The sequence below is a fragment of the Acomys minous genome (assembly GCF_964271855.1).
Source record: "Acomys minous genome assembly, chromosome: 6".
Taxonomy (NCBI): domain Eukaryota; kingdom Metazoa; phylum Chordata; class Mammalia; order Rodentia; family Muridae; genus Acomys; species Acomys minous.
Genome location: NC_140487.1, coordinates 62,365,381 through 62,383,136, shown reverse-complemented (window position 1 = coordinate 62,383,136; position 17,756 = coordinate 62,365,381). Strand labels below are relative to the sequence as shown.

The window sequence follows — 17,756 nt, the reverse complement described above, 5'->3', positions numbered from 1 at the left end:
GGTTGAGAACCACTGCTCTACTGTGTTGTAAAGATTCCAAACATATCTTTATGAAGAGTGTTAAACCAGCACAATGTAGGAGACAGCAGAACAATGCTGAATGTGCAATGCCTAACAGGAAAACACATGGTTGGCAGTGGGCTGCAGTAGTAGAGTGAGTGTTTAGCAAGTAACAAGCCTAGGATCCATCCCAGAACCAAAGGAACAATACAAAGGCAGAAAGTCACCTGATGATTGCATGTTGTAGTTTATAGACATTATTACGCAAACACACACTTGATTGTGAAAGAGCAGGTCCAGAGGGTGCGGGGTGGGGGGGCACGTGGCTCAGCAGTTATTGACACTTGCCACCCTTCCAAAGGACCCAAGGTTGGTTTCCAGCACAAATTTGAGCAGCTCACAACTGCCTGTGAGTCTCGCTTCATATCTGATGCCTTTTTCTGTTACCTGAGAGCCCCTACACACATCTGGATAAATTAAAATGAAAATTAAACAAACTTTAGATGGAGGTAAATTGGAATTTTTTTAAAGAAAGTAAAATGAGAGGCAAAAGGGAAATTTCTATGTTATATAAAAGTTAATGAATTAGTAAAAATTAATTTATCAAAAGATATATCTATGTAATTTTTCCTTTTAGACAATTCTTTAGTCATCCATCTCAGTTATTTTTACTACCAATTTATATGATAGCAATTACTTGCTATATTTACATAAAATTTAGTATTTGTATTGTAACTCTTTACTATTTTTAATGGAAAGATTAGGCCTTTAAGTACTTATGTTTCCCAGGAGACCCTTTGTGTAAGGAAGTCTGTTGGAAATAGTGCATATTGTACATTTCTCTTGGATATTCAAGCAACAAATTAGCATGATAAAGGCTGTGGGATATCTGTAATGGAAAACACCCACTCACCAGAGAAAACCTAATTAATGTTTTATTCATTTTATTAAAACAATCTCAAGCTGTAAAGAAAAGTATAAACATTGAAGAATAAATGATTTTCCGCCTGAGTTACTTTCACATGCTGCCCAACCCCTTCCCATCTGCCAATCTCCAGGAACAAGTGCATGGTCCTTCCTCTTCTCAAGAATGTTGTCAACCCTACCCAATGAGCAGCATCCTTCTGCTTCCTGATAATCCTCTTATTTTGGTTCTTGGTCACCAATTGTCCTAACAGTGTCTTTGAGAGCAAACTGAACTTTTATTTATCAGAAAAACTATTCAGTTATACTGGACACTCAGCTCTTGGCATTTAAGGTTTAATATTCTAGTTTCTGGATTAGATAGAGTAGCCCAGTGCTTGGTGACAGGGTAGGATCCAACCTGACTGTCTCCACATAGCATGTCGGATGATGCTCCGTGTCCTTGCCTCTACAGTTACTCATCTTGATCATTTGATGGGGGTGCTGCTGTTGCTGTTAATTGTATATATTTGTGCAATCCTTTTTTCTGGGTGTGCCGAGAGTTTCTGGGTGAGGCTGACATTTGAGTTGGTAGGCTGCTTCAAGGAGGTCGCTCATCCTCAATAATGTGTGTGGACCACACCTAGAAGGTTGAAGTCCGGACTATGGCAGAATAACTGTCCCTTTACTGAATGAGAGAGCAAGGTCTGAAGGCCTTTGGATATGGTTGTTGGTTGCTTTTCTGCAAACTGAAAATAAACTGTAATGTTTCCTTCATGGGCAGATTACCAGCTCACCTGGCAGGGTCAGGACATGCCTACTTCCATCATAGGAGCCTGTTCCTTACAACAAATTCTCCTCTCTGTCTCTCTGTCTCTCTGTCTTTCTGTGAAAGTCTCTGACTCTCTGCCTCTGTCTCTCTCTCTGTCTGTCTCTTGGTGTATGTATAAACACACATATGTATACATGTGTTGAAATGTATTTATGTATTAATTCATATCTGGAATCAGTGAGATGGGACCAAAAATAATGACATTTGCTAGCAAGCTTGAGGACCTAAGTTCAATACCTAGGAGCCATATGATGAAAGAAAAAAAAAAAAACAAACACTGATTTCTAATCTGACCTTTGACCACCACACGTATATGCATACCTATTAAATAAAACATAAAAAATGTAAATGTGTGTATATGTATATGTGTCCCCATATACACACATGCATACCATGCCTTTTTTTTCCCCCTGGAGAATATTGACTAACATGGGTATTGACCACCACACTTGTTCACTATAAAAATGCTTTTCCATTTGTATTAATTAAATATTTTGTGTAATTTGTTAAGGGCTTTGAAACACATGGATGCCCTTTCCTGATAAAAATCTTCCATTTATCTAACTGTTTGAGTTTACTTTTCCCACTGTGGGTTAATGGTTCTCTGTGTCCTTCAAACATCCAATGACTCTCACCTTTTTTGTTGAGGCTCTGCTTTGGCTGAGTGTATATATGGTTTGTGTCCTTTCATCATGGTGCCAAACTCTCCCAGAGAAGTCTCCTGATTTCTGACACAGAAGCATTTGCCTCCAATCTTCTGTATCTCTCCCACAGACTAGAGCACCCCGAAGGAATCCTGGCTCTTCTTGGTGGAGCAGGATTGGCAGGAGTCAGACAATGAGGGCCAGGTGTGCTCATTGCTGTGGCTAGCTGTCTCAGAGTCCTCTCTGTGGGTAGCTGGGGGAATAGGTGCAATTTGTTAGCAGGTAAATGGGTAGCGACAACCCAGACATTTGTATCAATATTTAATTCTCTACTTGCCACAAAGGGAAGGTTGTGAATTCGCAATGATAATTCTAAATCCTCTCCCAGAATTCTTCCAGAACCTTCTCCACATGGAAGAATCTGTCTCTGGCTGACTTCCATCCACTTAATGATACATGCAACCCACAGTGTGTAACCATTTCCCTTCACTACTGCTACCAACCTCTACTAGTCATTCAGCATCCTACCCCCTACCTTAGGCAGCTCCCTGCTTGATCTATGCACTGAACTGTGATTACAATGATATGTCAAGATCAAAGTCTCCTCTCTCTCTCTCTCTCTCTCTCTCTCTCTCTCTCTCTCTCTCTCTGTCTCTCTCTCTGTCTCTCTCTCTCTCTCTCTGTCTCTCTCTCTCTCTGTCTCTCTCTCTCTCTGTCTCTCTCTCTCTCTGTCTCTCTCTCTCTCTCTCTCTCTCTCTCTCTCTCTCTCTCTCTCTCTCTCTCTCTCCCCCTCCCTTCCTGCCCCCCTCACACACACATACATAAATGTAATTTAATATATAGGGAAATAAATAAACCATTCATCACTCAACTAAAAACTAGAAAAAAATGTTTAAAAGAATAGACTGGATTTTATAGGTATATAGCCTTCTTGGAAGCCAACCCCAAGAAGGTACATAGAATTCTGAACTTATGGATACCTAACAAAAATGGTTTTGCATGTTTTATGTTTGGCAGTTTCTCATGACTGTGCATACCAACTAAAAGTCAGTAAAAATGAACAGACACACAAAAAGCCTACAAGGAATGATTGTGTTTAAGATGAATAAACACAAGGATGTTTCATTAATGTTGCTTAATGTGTAAGATTTTCACTGCCTTTCTAGAAATTGATAGAACAAAACTTACTTGAACTCCATTCTCTGTGTGAGGACAACTACACTTTCCCCACAGAGTCCAGACACCAGGGCTTCCTTCCCAATAACTGACAGCATTTTCTTCAGTACTGAGAAGAGGGGCAACTGGGCGTGGATTAACTCCACAGCACACACCTTTCTAATTATATGTCATTTCCAAGCCAATAAAATTTGAACACACTATATAAAGGCTTCTATACCTAATGTTTTTTATGTAGGAACTGAGGACAAAAATATAATGCATTTTATAGTGTCACAGAAATGGACAAATACAAACTAGTCACAGAGTAAACCCTCTGCCATTAACTCACTACAGAGCTACATATAGAAAATATAAGCATTCCCTATTTTCTTTCTAAGCCCCAGGTGAGTTTCCAACCTATTTATAGTAAACAATTAAGCTAATTACTTATAGTGGTTTCCCATTATCTACATTTTGTCTTAGCCTCGATTCTTCATGTCCTGTGTGATATTTGAGCATGCTCAGTAAGTCATGGCTTTTTTGCTCTGAACATTTTCACTGAGAAGGGTCCAGTGTCCTTAATGAGCCAGTAACCTAGGTATCAGCCAACAACAAAAAAATCTAGATCATGTTGACTGTCCTATTATCTCTTTGTTTACTTACATCATTGCAGAAAAACCAAACAAACACTGAAGCTCTATATTGAAAACTTGTGGAGAAAGATGTTGACTTATCTAAGCACATAAACTCCATAGTAGCCCACCCCAACGTCTATTTGAATCTTGATCATTTATTTGTTTTTTAGGGGACAAGTTGGTATCATTCATTTTGCAAAATTAAAAAACAATGACATCTGTTTCCTTGCAATGATTTGCATTGTTGAATAAACATCACAATGCAGGTGCAGTCCCTGTCTCTGTCATGTAAAATAGCATCCTTAAGCACAGACCATCAAGTGTGTTGATCTATTGAAATTTGACAGAATCATCAGGACCAGATGTCACTTCAATGTACAAGGAGAGGGAGGGAGTAAGTCAATTTTAAGCAAAGTTCATGTCTTCCTTGAAGGCAGTTTTTTTGTTTGTTTGTTTGTTTAAGGAAAGGACAAACATACCTATCCCTTCAATGGAATTCTGAATTAAGTTCTCAGGGATCTTTTTATTTAAATAGCAAAATCTATACTTATACCTTATACCAGGTACTAGCCCTAATTATGTCTATGTGAATTGTTTTCTCCTTTCCCTCCCTGCACCTGCCTGGCCTACTATGTTTACCAGGTGGCCTTGAACTCACAGAGATCTGCTTGCTTTCACCTCTGGTTACTGAGATTAAAGACCTGACCTACTGGGTCTGGCATATTCTTTATTCTCATGCTTCTGTGATTTATTTTTGTCCTGATGCTATAGCTGTTATTTCCGCTGTACCAAGAACTAACAATGCAGTCCCATGAATAATTCTATAACATTATTGTCACTCTTTCTTCTCCAATAGACAGATCAGACATTTAACCAGAAATGCTTACCTCTTTAGTAACACAAGATTACCACAAAATCTTAGAGCACTATCAGGAAAATATGAGCATTCGATTACAAGGACTTAAATTTTAAGTAAAATATTATTGTTTTTATTTCCACATGTCATGTTTTATAGCCTCCATTATAAATTTATTTATATTAACATCCTTAAATGTATCCCTTGAAGTTTGTGTTTCCCTGATAGAAATATGAATTTTTTTTGATTTGGATATTTTTAAATTTTTCCCTTTCCAAATTATCTTTCATAGTTCTAGTGAATTTAAAATCCTCAATCTTGATCATTTAGCATCGCAGTCTTCCAAAGGTTTCTTTAGCTTTCATTGGATCTTAAGAAAAGTTCGTACTTTGCAGTTATGATTTCTTTGTGACTCTTAGTATATCCTATCTCTATTTCAACAAATATCTAAACATAGGATTGGTAAACAGAATGCTCTCTCTGTGTATTTATCAAAGCATCCCTAGAGTCATCTGGTCTACCTTCTTTACCAATACAACATGACACTGTTCCTTTGCCCATCATTAAGCTGATGTTCTTCAGCCATTTATAAGATCAGCTACTAAATTAACATATACCTTTCCTAAGCCATTTCCAAACTTGAGTTACGCATTAATGTAATCACAATGCAATAGAAAGAGAATAAACCTATGAGAATATGTGGCATGTGACTTTTGGCACATTAACTTCTCTTTCCACTTATCATGTTTCTCTTCCTTAAAATTAAAGATAGCCATGCCAAGAGTGGTAAATATAACATTCTCAGGCAGCCAACCCATTTAGTGCCAATACCATTTATTGATATTGAAGAAATGTTGATCTTTTCCATACAGTAATTTTAAATTCTAACAAAAATTCATCCTAAAGCTTTTAAGAGAAAGAGTTGGAAGTGGTATTATCTTATGTTCATAAGTGTTATGGGGCTTAGACATTACTTTAATTCTCTCTCTGGCTTTGCCAAGAAATAGTGCCCCAAGATAACTGAAGACTGTGCCCTCTAAAAGCGAAAGTTTGTTTCAAGTTGATTTTCATGAAATTTTATAGTGTATTTTCCTCTGCAATATAATATATTCTTCTCTGTTTTCAATATCAGAGCATAGAAAAACCAACATATCTATGTGTGATGAATCCATGAGCACTATCCTTTAGAAATTATTTTCCATGTTTTATTTTAAGCACTTCAATCACAGTTCTTCTAGTCATCTTCCAGTTCCTACTGAGCACAGATTGCTTGGACTTACACAAACCCTCCTTTACCCTAGTTCCATCTTCCCACCTTCTCCTTTATACTTTCCAGCTCAAAGTGGAGCTTTAGGAACACCCAGATAATTATGATAAGAAGTAAAACAAGGCTATACAGTGAGTATCTACTGTAATCACATGAATCAATTTCATTGCACCTAGAAAACTGTGGACTATGTCATGATTTTCAGAAATATGCATCTAGTACCGCTTTTCAATGCAACATTTGAACATAGTGTTTGTTTGACCTTTTTATTGCCTACACCTATTTAGCATGGTTTCTAACAAAACATTAGATGATACTTATTGCTAAATGGCAACACACACACACACACACACACACACACACACACACACACACACACTATGATACTGTCTAGTCAACACTAAAGACAGACTGAGAAATTAATTTATGTTTTTTGTTGTGTTTGCCAAAGAAGAAAATGCTACTGACAAAGACATGAATAGTCTCATTTTTGAGAATCTATCTTCTTTAGATATAATAAGTTCTATTACCCCTCTTGTTTTTCGCTCATTTCTACTTGGGGTTAGAATAGGGAATCTAAATTATTTAGTAGGTTTCTAGGACCCTCTGGGTCCTTCTGTTTCCCCATCTCCTGTATTTCTCTTACCTAGAGTCTCAGTAGGATATCCTCACATCTATCCCAATCTCCTGGTAAGTAAAGACTTTTGTGGGATATGCCTTTTGGGCTAGTGCCCAATTGTGAGTGAGTATATAGCATCTGAGTCTTTCTGCTTCTAGGTTAACTCACTCAGTATGACCATCTCTAGTCCCATCCATTTGTCCACAAATTTTGGGATTTTTCTTGTTTTTAATAGCTGAGTAGTATTCCATAGTGTAAATGTACCACCGTTTCTTTATCCTTTCTACAACGAGGGACATTTAGGCTGTTTCCAGTTTCTGGCTATTATGAATAAGGCTGCTATTAACATGGCTGAGCATATGTCCTTGTTGTGTGGTGAAGCATTTTCTGGGTATATTCCAAGGAGTGGAATAGCTGGGTCTTGAGGAAGCCCTATTCCCAGTTTTCTGAGAAAATGTCAGATAGTTTTCCAAAGTGGTTGTACTAGTTTGCATTCCCACCAGCAAGGAAGGAGTGTTCCTCTTTCTCCACATCCTCACCAATATGTGGTGTCACTTGAATTTTTTATATTAGCCATTATAATGGGTGTAAGATGGAATCTCAGAGTCGTTTTGATTTGCATTTCATCATTGTGATGAATGGATCGGGGCCAAGGCGGGTTGGCTCAAACTATTGCACTAACCAAGGACAATACAATAGTAAACATCGAACCCCTACTCTGATTTACCTAATGAATAGGACATTCTCCACAGTTATGTGGAGAGTGGGGACTGACTTAGACATGAACTCTGGTGCTCCATATTTGACCACCTCCACTTGGTGGGGAGGCCTGGTGGCCCTCAAAGAAAGAATAAGCAGGATACCAAGAAAAGACTTGGTAGCCTATGACCACATAGTGGGGGAGGAGCTCCCCTCGGTCATAGACCTAGGGGAGGGGAATAGGGTGAAAGCAGGAGGGAGGGAGGAATGGGAGGATACAAGTGATGGGACAGTAATTGAGTTGTAATCTGAATAAATTAATAAAATTTAAAAAACAAGCTTTTAAAAGTACTCTTCAGTGTGTAGGAGATAAAGGATGCTATTTAAAGTTTTATCATCATGTTCTAGAAAACAGTATAAATGTAGATACTTTCCTATAAAATGTCAGAGTAAATATTTTAGGCTTTGTATACTTTAAGATTGTTACTACTCAAGTCTTTTCTCATGGTGTGAAAGTCACCAAAGGGTGCTATCTCAGAAAAATGGGAATAGGGCTTCCTCAAGACCCAGCTATTCCACTCCTAGGAGTATACCCAGAAGATGCTCCAGCACACAACAAGAAAATTTGCTCAACCATGTTCATAGCAGCCTTATTCATAATCGCCAGAACATGGAAACAGCCTAAGTGCCCCTCAGTAGAAGAATGGATAAAGAAACTGTGGTACATATACACGATGGAATATTACTCAGCTATTAAAAACAAGGATTTTCCAAAATTTGTGGACAAATGGATTGAACTAGAAATGATCATAATGAGTGAGCTAACCCAGAAGCAGAAAGAGTCAAATGGTATATACTCACTTATTACCGGACACTAGCCCAAGGGACAGGTCCCATGAAAGTCTGCACCTACCAGGAAACGGGGATAGAGGTGAGGACATCCTATTGAGACTCTAGATGAGGAAAATATAGAGGATAGGCAAGTAGGGGGACCCAGAGGGTCCTAGAAACCTACAAGAAGAACATTATGATGGCTAGATCTGAGCCCAGGGATTCTGCTTGATCTAAGGCACCAACCATGGACAAAACGGGCAGTCATCATCAAACCCCTACCCAGATCTAGCCAAGGGACAGAAGATTCTCCACAGCTAAGTGGAGACTGGGGACTGACTTTCACAGGATCTCTGGTACCCCATATTTGGCCATGTCCCTTTGTGGGGGAGGCCCAATGGCACTCGGAAGAAGGATAGAGGACTACCAAGAAAAGACTTGATACCCTAGCACCATATTCAGGGGGAGGAGGTCCCCCACAGCCACAGTCATAGGGAAGGGGGATTGGGTGAAAGTGGGAGGGAGGGAGGAATGGGAGGATGCATGGGATGGGATAGAAAATGAGATGTAATAGGAATTATTTTTAATTTTCAATAAAAATGTGTAAAAAAAAAAAAAAAAAAAAGAAAGTCACCAAAGGGAAAAAAAAATAAAAGAACAAACATGAATGTTCTACTAATACTTAAAATAAAATAAATTGTTTAGTATTCATCCCCCTTCTGTTCTTTGACTCCATTCTTCATCTTCAGCCACATCTACATTTCATTACTTTTGCTCTCAAACCTAAAAGGAATGCACACAGAGAAACCCAGTTCAATTGTCATACATTCAGGATGTGTGAGAGGAAAATATGCTTATCTCAATAATTTTTCTTTCTTTTTTTCATTCATTCATTCATTCATGCATTCACTTTATACTCTGGTAGAATTTTCCTTTCCCTCCTCTCCTCCCTGGCCTTCCCTCTCACCCTGAGCACAGGGCATCTGCATTTTTCACCTCCCCAGCACTAGGATGACAAGATTGGACCAATGTGTATGTTATATATGTGTGTGTGTGTGTGTGTGTGTATGTATGTGTGTGTTATTTTGCTCAAGCACAGCATCTTCCATGGGAGTCTATCATGTTACCCCATGTTTGGGAGTAAAGTTGTGGTCTTCATCCTTGAAAGCCAATCATTTTACCAACTAAGTCATCCCTAACCTGCCTACATACTTTGTATATTATTATTGCTGTTCATTTTAATAATAAATATGTACCAAAACCCAAAAATTGTTCTCAAAAGTAAAGCTAAGAAAAAAATACAAGTGAAGGAAAATCCTTGATTGTAAGGACACAGAAAGAGACTAAAAATAAAACTATCAGTATACTTTGGTGATTTCTCCAGAGTATGACATTTCAATTTTGAAAAATACCTAGAGGATGTCAGTAATATTTTATTTTGTCTAGAATAGTAAATTATATTCTCCTTCTTTCCCCTTGCTGGCCATCAAATGTTTCTAATTCTCATTTGGCATTAAAATTATATGAACGTTGCTGCTGAATGAATGAATGAATATATATATATATATATATATATATATATATATATATATATATATGCAGTGAGAATTACTTCTGTAGAAAATATGTTACATACAAACCTCTTGCACGTTGTTGACGGCAAGAAGAGAATGTCTGTGAGGAAACATAAGCAGCCCCGTGGCCCCACTCTTTCCCCACTCAGGTCATGCCTGGCTTCTGCAGCGTTGGTGTCTAGGGTAGTGCAGAGAGCTAGCGTTAGCAACAGAGAAGGTCTTTGCTTGCTGTCGCTGTCTCAGGTGTAGATTGTACATAAAAAGTCTACATTGGTGTCGGATCCATTACTTCTTTCAGCTTCAAATCCTTGTGGCAGCTAAGGTTCTGCAGAAAACAGCCAGGAGAGAGAGGGGAGAGGGAGGGAGAGGGAGAGAGAGGCAGAGGGAGAGAGAGAGAGAGAATTTGTTACACATATTATGAGGTCTATTTTAAGAAATTGGTTCCTATGATTATATAGTATAAAATATTTAAAGTATGCAGGATGGGATAGCATGGAAGCCTCCCTGGGAAAAATGCTGTGTTTGATTAACATCATCCTAATTTGTGTAGCTTATAAACAACAGAAATCATGTTTGGCTCCACATCCAGTGGCTGTGACCCAGCCAAGTAACTCTAACCATACCACAGTTTCCCTGCAAGTGCAGAGACAAGTGCTTGGGAGATGGCTCAATGACGACAAGCTGCTCTTGCAGAGGACCCGGGTTAAATTTCTAGTACACACATGGTGGCTGTCAACCATCCGCAACTCCAGTTCCAGATCTCATACCTCTGGCCTTCACGGCCACTGAGGTTACGTGTGCTTCAAAGAAAACACATGCAGGGAAAACACCCATCTCCTAAAAAACATAAAATAAGTATAGAGAATATAAGTAGGGAATATAAAATATGTGAAAATAAAAAAAGAATTATGATGAAAAGCCACTGCTTTTGCAAAATTGCAATAGGTAATAATCTGTGACATGGCGACATAGACAGGGGAGGGGCCTCATGTCCCACCTTTAGATGAGGAGATACAAAATGCTCGACGGCGGCTGACAAAGGGAGAGTCAGTCCTATCCAGAGATGAGTTCAATCCAATTGTTCAACCCTGGACTCATGAACATATGAGCCAAGCTAAATGGACTCAACAGGTTATATTATTATGTGTGTGTATTTATATATGTGTATTTATAAACACCTAACGATAATAACTAAAGAAGAGATCATGAATTTGGGAAGATCATAGGGAGGTGGGGGGAGAAGGAAAGAAGGACTGGTGTATATGCAGTGCTCATGTTGAAATTCTTTTTTAGAAAAGAAATAAAAGCTTTGAAAAATAAAAGAATATAATCTAATCCATGTAAGATGATTTGAGGCAGCGACTAAAGGCATTTAAATCACCTAATTCACCTAGATTTAACATACTCCTGTGTCAATTCCTGCCACCTGGCCTACATTAGCAAAGTAACGCTAAAGATTATGGACACTGAAAAACAGCACTTTTATCATTTGAAACTAAAAACCAGCTAGAGAATTTTTCTAGATATTATAGTCATTTTCATTAAATGATTTCCTGTTATTTGGGCTTTATCTCTTCCTGTCTACAGGGCTCTTACTAACTCAATGAGTAAAGCTACTTTTTTTATCTTTTTATTGCTCCCAGTTAGTGGATGTATGTGTGCACATACCCTTCTCTCTCTGTCTCTCTCTGTCTCTCTCTGTCTCTCTCTGTCTCTCTCTGTCTCTCTCTCTCTCTCTCTCTCTCTCTCTCTCTCTCCCCCCCCCCACAGGTATATCTGATAGCACACAAGTATCCCCTTTGCAGGTGACCTGTGACTCTCTCTCTCTCTCTCTCTCTCTCTCTCTCTATATATATATATATATATATATATATATATATATATATATATATATATATATACTCATATACTCACTCAGAGGCCACATGAGGACCTCAGGGACCTTTACTGCTGTTTGCCTTTGGACAGTCTCTCATTGAGTCTGCAGCTTGCATTTTCTAGGCTAGGCTGGCTGAGGTCAAGCATGACCTAACAATCCTCCTCTCTATGACCATCTTTCCCCAGCACTGGCATTATAGGCACTTGTAACTACGCCTTGATTTTATGTGAGTGCAATGGGTTTGCATTCAAGTCATCATGCTTGTATATATAGCAAGTGCTCTTATCCACCAGGTAATGGTCCTAGCTCCCTAAAACCACTTTCTTTTTTTAAATTTTTTTTAAACTTTTAATTTTTTTAATTTATTCAGATTACAACTCAGTTGTTATCCCATCACTTGTATCCTCCCATTACTCCCTCTCTCCCACTTTCACCCTATTCCCCTCCCCTAGGTCTAAGACCGAAAGGGACCTCCTCCCCCACTATATGGTCATAGGCTATCAAGTCTCATCTTGGTAGCCTGCTTATTCTTTCTTTGAGTGCCATCAGGCCTCCCCACCCATAGGAGGTGGTCAAATATGGAGAGCGGGGACTGACTCTGACATGGACTCTGGTGCTCCTAAAACCACTTCCAATGAGGTAGCAGATATACTTTATTTCTGATAGCGCACAGGTGTCCCCTTTGTAGGTGACCTGACACTAGCTACTAAGACTAACCCTGTCTCTCAAAACAGAAAATTCTTACAGATTAGTGACACAATAGAAAACTGGTCTTTTACCATGTTCAACATTTTTCTTTCTTCAGCATCATGTTTCTACTTTCTTATGTGGAACTTTCTTCATAGGTATTTCTCTAGTTTGTTAACTTGATGTTTGTTTATTGTGAATTTACTCAAAGATACTTACCAAAATCTTAGCATTGATGATACCTTTGGGAATACTATGAAGACACTAAAGGTAAAGACTGGTTGATCTCTAGAATGGGCAAAAGTAATTGTTTATTTGTATCTACATCCTCTTAGTATTTTTACTTACTAAAAATTGAAATGTAGTTTGTGAGAGTGAAGTGTCTACTTACAACATGAAAGGTATATTGAAATTTTTCTTCTAAGAAGAAACGATTACAAGTAAAATAGTAAAATAATGAAGTGCTCCTTGTCTCTTTGTTCTGGGTTGGTGAATATAAATATTTGTCAATGGACAATTTAGCTTGTTGCTTATGTTTCATTTTTAGACAAATTTATTGATTGGTTGATTGATTGATTGATTGATTTTGCAGTACTAAGCAGTGAACATGAAGCAAGGCAGGTATTCTACCACTGAGACACATCAAAAGCTGCCCATAAACAGTAAGAAAGAGGAAGTAGAGAAAGAGATGGTAAAAGGTGATGAAGAGGAGGACAAGAAAACACCCCACTTATCTTCTTTTAATTTCTTACTTTTCCAGTTGCTTTCTTCTTTTTAAAGGATAGCTTCTAAGACATCTATTGGATTCCTGAATGTTCACATAGAACAGAAACCTACATATCTGACGTCTTCCCTGTACATATAGCATGCTTTAATGTATATGGTGGGTACCATAAGGTATTAAGAATAATAAGTAGAGACTGGAGTTCAGGGCATTTCTGTGCTTTCAGACGACATTGGTTCTGTGCCCAACACCTGCTAGGTGCCTCACAGCCATCTATACCTTCAGTTCTGATGCCCTCTTTTTATCTTCACAGGCACCAGGCACACATGTGCTATGGATACATACATGCAGGCAGTATACTTGTACACATAAACTACAAATTTAAAAATATATTTGAAACAACATATAATAATAATAATAATAATAATAACATAGAACAAGTATAATATGATGTTAGAGTAAAAGTTACTCAAAATTTATGTGTTAATCATTCCGGGACTATTGCATTTAGTATGTTGAGACCTGGAAACCATAGAAGCCTAAACCACAGGAATCAACCTCACTCCTGAGTAGTCATAGCAGCTGGGCCTTACAGTTCCTGCGCAGGAGTAACAGGGTCTGAGTTCATGCTGGGCAGAAGCAGCAGGTGCCAGGAGGAAGAGGTAATTGAATGCTGGGAAAGCCATAGAATGGCTGGAACCCTAAGGAAGCCTGAAGCATTTACAAATTTTAAATGGTTATTGCTAGAGGAAAAAAAAAACCACAACTCTAGGTTACAATTTGAAACACAGTTTGTTCATAAATTTAGAAAAGGAAATTGATCTTCTGTGAGTGTTATGTTGATGTTCAGGGCTATTAGAAAAGAAAATGTGTGTTATGCAGTTCAAAGAGTAAACAATCAGATAAATGCTTGATTGGAGAGCATTTTTGATGTTATGGTTTTTCTTTGCTAACTAGGAGAACTTGTAATTTATCTATATTTGGCAGGCATTGAATGGCTCTAAGAAAAGAAGCTGGCTTAGGAACATAAAGGCAGGATTGCTGTAGGTCAGTGGAAGTGTATTTTAAGTTCTTGGGAGATATAGGTTGATGAAGAGCTTTGGGGGACTTTGTTGTGCTTTTAATTTTGTGGTCAAGTTGTCATAACGGTCCTGCTGGGATGGGTGGATGCTATGGCAGCAGTTTGCTATGATGAAGGTGTAGCAACCACCCCAGCTGGGGAGATGGCATGAAGGAAGTCATAAGGTATAAGATGTGCCAAGCTAGCACTCAGCCTTCTTACTGCCTAAAAGACGGTGATAAGGAAAGAAACTGGAACTGGCAAAGATGAACTTTGAATGTTTGGGTCTATAACTTAGATTTGATGACACAGAAGTTGTGATGCCTTCTATAGGATTTAAGAAACAGAGAAAAAAACTAGAAAATAAGAAAGTAAAGGTTTATGAGAGATTCTTTTTTTTCCTTTTTTATTAATTTATTCTTATTACATTTCAATGGTTATTCCATCCCTTGTATCCTCCCATTCCTCCCTCCCTCCGATTTTCCCCTTATTCCCCTCCCCTATGACTGTTCCTGAGGGGGATTTCCTCCCCCTCTATATGCTCATAGGGTATCAAGTCTCTTCTTGGTAACCTGCTGTCCTTCCTCTGAGTGCCACCAGGTCTCCCCCTCCAGGGGACATGGTCAAAGGTGAGGCACCAGAGTATGTGAGAAAGTCATGTCCCACTCTCCACTCTACTGTGGAGAATGTTCTGACCATTGGCTAGATCTGGGTAGGGAGATTCTTACTAACATAAAGACAGTAAGCTTTTGAGAATCATGGCCAAATTCAGTGATGTTGCTTTGAAAATAAATTGGCCTTGACAATCTACCTGTTCTCTGTAGGAAGGGATACTTAAGACTTAGTTATTTGAAAGAAGTAACGCACACACACACACACACACACACACACACACACACACACACACACAATGATATAACGAGTTCTGTGCCAAGGATAGAGTCAAAAGTCTGTCCAACTTAATTAGCTGAAAATACAGAGAATTTCATGTACAAAGAGCTGGCACTGGGCTAAGAGAAAGACATAAGCACTACACGCACATCAACATGTCCCAATTGCAAGGAACATTAAAGGGACTCTTTTGGGCAACTTATCAAAACAAATAGGTAGAAGAAAGACTGTGGTAGAGAAATCGCTGCTTCCAAGATGCTAATCCTTAGTCTATCCAGCCTTCAATAGGCCCAGTTGGCTCTTATCAGTGCATACTATTCTCCACCCTAGCTGCTCTCTTATTGAAGCTAGAAAAGCCTGTCTTTCCTGAAGCATCTACTGGCCCCTCCTTTGGAGGTGACCTAGCATGTGTCTTTATGGATCCTACCAACTGCCTCCTGGTTTTAAAGAATGCTAAGTAGGGCACCACTGAGAATCAATCTGTCTCTTGAAATAAAGGCAGCCATTGATGCTATAAAGGACATTTCATGCACTATTTTTAGCCCAACCTCACCTCACTTCAGAATGAGCAGGCTCATATAAACTGACACTTTCACCCTTCATGCCCTTTAAAAGATCATGACTGATTGAACCACTGGTGACTTTGGGAAATAGGCGGCGCCAAGCACTGGGTGCCCCTAACGCACTACTCTGGCTATTGTGGTCACTGCTTTCTCTCTGCAGAGCACTCTCACCCTCACTGCTCTTCGTTCTCCACACACACAAACCTCATACAACTCTTGTTTCCTGTGGTTTAGGCATTTGTTCATTACCCAAATTAAAAGACAGCTCAGTCTCATAAAGATGAAATTGGCTATTTTATTAAACCCTCTCTTTTCCTTAGGAGGTCTATCAAGAAAGCTCCAGGACTTTTAAAATTCTAATGCCAAACCGCAGGCCTCAACTGCTGTGGGAATCTCTGAGGGAACAGTGCCGGAACACATACATATATATACGTACAAGGGAACAATCGCTTCCTGTTCTTTTTTTAAATATAGTCGTGTGGTGGTTATGACTGCTAGCTGAGGCTTGGAGTACAGACAAGAATGCTCTTAAAGATGGCAACAGATGATATCGGACTAGGAGGAAATGGTACAGTGGTAACAGTTAAACACTTTGGACTAAGAACTTTAACAGAGCAGAACGTCTACCAGACAGTTTCAATGAAGCTATCTGGACACTTGTTAGGCTTAAGTGATCTTTAGGAAGAAGGTGTGTGTAGGGAGGGGCCATAGTTTGATTCCTCCATGCCCAGAAAGGGATGTGTGTTAAAGACTAGCTTCTCCAAAACATGGCACTGCTGAGACTTAAGATTAGGACCCAGCAGAAGGAAGACGGGTTGTTCGTGATAGGCCCTTTCAGAGAGTCCTGGTGCTTCCTTTGCTTGGAAATGAGCCTGCTCGGCTGCATAGTCATCATGATCCTCTACTTTGCCATCACTGAGAAACAACGGGGGAAGGAGAAGAAACCGTAGACTGGGCCCTCTAAAGCTGAGGCACACGTGAACGCTGCCTTCGCTAATAAGTCAGTTCATCTCAGATTCTTGGTACAAAGGTGGAAAGCTACTAAAGAGACACAGAGGAAAGTCATAACAATTACACTGAGTGCCTTGTTTGTTTCTTAAACCCCTTTCTTATATTGAGAAGGGTCTCTGCAGAGGCAGAGGGATTCTGAGTGTGAGGAGCCAGCATTCAATGGCAGGTCTCTGAGTTCAACACCAGCCTGGTCTTCAAAGCAAGTCCAGGACAGCCAAGGCAAAAACAAAAACAAAATTACAAAAAACAATAGCCAAAAAAAAAAAACCCACCCATATTCTCGTGTTCATTTGTGTGTTTCTGTTACTGGGATCATGTGGGTTGCCTGGAGATATATTAGAATGCAAATTCCAGTCAGTACTCACAGGCCTGTAGCTATGAGGATCGTCCTAATGGTTCTCTGTCAGCAGTTCCCTGGTGATTCTTGGTATTGTTTTAGCAGAAATTGAGAATAGACATTGTAGTCTCCCATCTTAAGCTTTTCTTGCCTAAGATGTTGTGTGTTTGTTTTCAATGCCTTTCCTAACTCTTTTACCTGTAGTCTTGATGACATGAAGAGAACACACACATACATAAAACCACAGGGATACTTGCACACACGCGCACACACACACACACTTTAATGCATGCATACACTTGTATACACAAGCACAGCTGCAAACAGAAAAATGTGTCTACAGAAAGGATAAGCAACAGATCCCAAAGAGATGGCTCAGTGGTTCAGAGCTCTTGCTTTTCTTGCAAAAGACTCAGGTTTCATTCCTGCACCGATATGGTTGGTTGAAAACATCCATTAGTCCAATTGCAGGGGACTGACACACCTACTTTGCCTCTGTGGGCACTACACTTGCACATGGCTCACAAGTATGTATGCAGGCAAAATGCTCATTGTATATGGAAATATATAATTTCCACCTATATAT

At 39.2% G+C, this 17,756-nt stretch overlaps 1 protein-coding gene and 1 long non-coding RNA gene across 2 annotated transcripts in view; one reads left to right on the top strand and one right to left on the bottom strand.

Annotated features, from left to right (window-relative positions):
• CNTNAP2 (contactin associated protein 2) overlaps positions 1 to 17,756 on the top strand; it is a 2,010,562-nt gene that overhangs the window by 943,520 nt on the left and 1,049,286 nt on the right. The window lies entirely within an intron of this gene.
• Positions 10,101 to 11,289, bottom strand: LOC311600921. Its single transcript, XR_014780415.1, has 3 exons — positions 11,016 to 11,289; positions 10,786 to 10,855; positions 10,101 to 10,343 (listed from the first exon to the last, which is right to left on the bottom strand). It is a non-coding gene; the product is annotated as an uncharacterized lncRNA (long non-coding RNA).